The sequence below is a fragment of the Ursus americanus genome, chromosome 32 (genome assembly GCF_024610735.1).
Source record: "Ursus americanus isolate L20-20 chromosome 32, mUrsAme1.1.p, whole genome shotgun sequence".
In the NCBI taxonomy this organism is placed as follows: Eukaryota; Metazoa; Chordata; class Mammalia; order Carnivora; family Ursidae; genus Ursus; species Ursus americanus.
The window spans coordinates 24,327,727-24,330,774 of NC_142158.1; positions in this window are offsets into that span (position 1 = coordinate 24,327,727).

Sequence of the window (3,048 nt, forward strand, 5' to 3'; positions counted from 1 at the left end):
GAATGTGTGTCTTTTTCAGCCTCCTGCCATGATGGCCAGAGATGCCCTGTCCTCAGTACCCTGGGACACTGGGAGGGGAGACTTGGAGCCTTGGCTGCTCTCAGCCAGCATGCATGTGTCTTTCCAGAGCAGGCTTCTGGTGGTAAAAATGGAAACAAAATGGAAGTGAAATTGTTCTGTGTTTTCTCTAGACCACGCAATGGGCCTGTGCCTTTCTTGTCGTGCTTCATTTCCGAGCCACAGACATTTTTGCTTTGAGGGATATGTTTCAGAGGCCTCCGGGCTTAAAACTTTGTGACTCTTTCAGGTCTGTGCCCATCATCCCTGGTTGTGTCTGGGCTTTCATCTTTGGCTCGTGCCTTTTGAAAGTCTGAGCACACCCAGAAGTCCTTGCAGACAGCCTGCTTGCGGCTGACTTCACCTTTTCTTCCCCACGAAAGTTCTAATAATACAATCACAAATGATTCCAATGCTGAGAGTCCTCTGTTCTCTTGTGCTATTTCTCAGTGTTGAATCTCTGGCCATCCCAGGTTACCTATCTTCAGATATTTTGAAATCTGCTTTCCTAATCACTAAAAGAGTATGTTGGGCTCCATTTAGCTTTTTTCTTTCTCTGTGGGATAATTATGATTCTGTGGGTCTCTTTCCCACGGTTTCTTGTTATTTCCACTCTACTGAAGAATTCTTTTCCTGACAAGAAGAAGTCCAGAAAGAGCATCCCAATTCTACTTTAGAAATTCTAATTTACTCACATTCCAGTGTAGAAGGGAAATTCAATTACTTCAAAATTAATTAAAATCTCTAAAGAAAGGAAAAATCCATTCTTTCTTCTTTTTTTTTTAATTCTTTATTCTTAATTCCGTTCTCTATTCTCGTCCTTACTGGAGTTAATATAACATTTTCTTCTCCAGGTGTTACAATTTAGAATGGTGGGTCAAAAATCATGCAGAATTGTGTGAATTTAATTGAAAGATTCTGAAGTAATTTTTTTTCCCAGTGTTTTTCTTTCTTTTAAAATTCAATGCTACATTTGTGTTGGGAGCAGAGTAGCCTTTTCTAGATGTTGAAGAGAGATCGATTTTGACTAAAGGGTGTCTCTAAATGGTGTAAGAACTCCTTTATTTATTGATTTGACAATGACATTCTTACTCTTCAAGAACCACATGGGTAGCCTTGCAGTGCATAATACATTCTCTGTGTGTGTCTGTGTGCTGTGTATTAAATCAGTTCTCTCTATTGAAAAGAACCAAACCCCTATTTAAAAACGGGTTTAATTATTAGGGACATTTTGCCCAACAAGAAGTCAAGTGAGTTCCTGGTTGGCAGAACAGCTCCACAGTGTCCTCAGGGACCCAGGCTCTCTTTGCTCAGTGCTCTCCTGTAACTAGACCTGACTGATGGGCTTAGCGGTACCAGCATCTCAACCCCCCCAGACAACACCAAGAAACAGGCAAGAAGGAGGGAAAGTGTCTCCTCTCATCTGTCTTCTCTCTCTCTCTCTCTAATCAGGAAAACTTTCCCAAAGGCACTCCTGCACACATGTGCACACACCCATATTTTAAGTCTTATTACATATATTTACAATATTAATGAAATTTACAGGGCGCCTGGGTGGCTCAGTCGGTGAAGCGTCTGCCTTCAGCTCAGGTCATGATTTCAGGGTCCTGGGATCGAGCCCTGCATTGGGCGCCCTGCTTAGTGGGGAGTCTGCTTCTCCCTTTGCCCCTCTTCCCACTCATTCTCTCAATCTCTCTCTCTCCTCAAATAAATAAAATCTTTGAAAAATATATTAATGAAATTTACAAATATAGCTATACTTTAAGTAATGTCATGGAACACTATTGAGGCAAGAAAAATTAATTCTACGTGCCCTCATTACTTTTTAAGAGAGAGAGAGAGAGAAGAGGGGGAGGGGCAGAGGGAGAGAGAATCTTAAGCAGGCTCCATGCCCAGCTTGGAGCCTGACAGGGGGCTCAATCTTATGACCCTGAGATCATGACCTGAGCTGAAATCAAGAGTCCATGCTTAACCTACTGAGTCACCCAGGCTCCCCATCCTCATTATTTAAAAGGTTAGATAAGTAAACTGAGAAGGAGGAAGACTCTTTGAAATAATACAAGAGGTAGGGACCATTATTACCCTGATTTAAGCACGTTTGTTGATAAATCACATTCCCTGACTCTACCAGTAAAACCTTAATCCAAGGGGCGCCTGGCTGGCCCAGTGCATGGAGCAGGCAACTCTTGATCTCAGAGTCGTGAGTTTGAGACCCTTGTGGGGTGTAGAGATTACTTAAAAATATAATCTTTTGTAAATAAAATATTTTAAGGAAGCCAGCCTAATACAGTATGATTAACTATGCATTAGGGGTACATTCTAACCTCTAGCACCAATACTTAAAAAACAGCTAATTCTACTAAAATAATTTTCTAAGATGTATGTACAAATGGAAGACAGAACATTTTAGGACTTAGCTTTATTTTTTAAAGATTTTATTTATTTGGGAGACGAGGGGGAGAGTGAGCAGGAGAATGGTAGAGGGGTGGGGCAGAGGGAGAGAGACAAGCAGACCCCCCACCGAGCAGGGAGCCTGAGGTGGGGTGTGATCCCAGGAGCCCAGGATCACGACCTCAGCCGAGATCAGATGCCCAACCAATCGAGCCACCCACGTGCCCCAGGACTCAGCTTTAAATGAATCCCTGTGGTAGGTGTGGGGTCATGTTCTAGTGTTTTGCTAATCGTATTCCATATATAGAAACTGTGTCACTGGTTTGAGTTAACAATAACTTTTGCACACAAGCCCAGCTTGAACCTGACGCTGCAGCAAACCCATTTTACAGATGAGCCTGTCGGTACATGAAAGTGAATAGATTATGAAAGCGGTAATTAAGGAAAGGGCATGGACAAGTACTTTGCTTAGTTAATTGCCAACTAAATGAAAGTGCTTGAAAAAAGTTTAAACTGTATCATTGGCACAAAGCCTTTCCCAAATAAGAGTTGTGGCTGAGTCTTTGTTTCGTTCAGGAAATTCCAAGAGATGAGAGGATT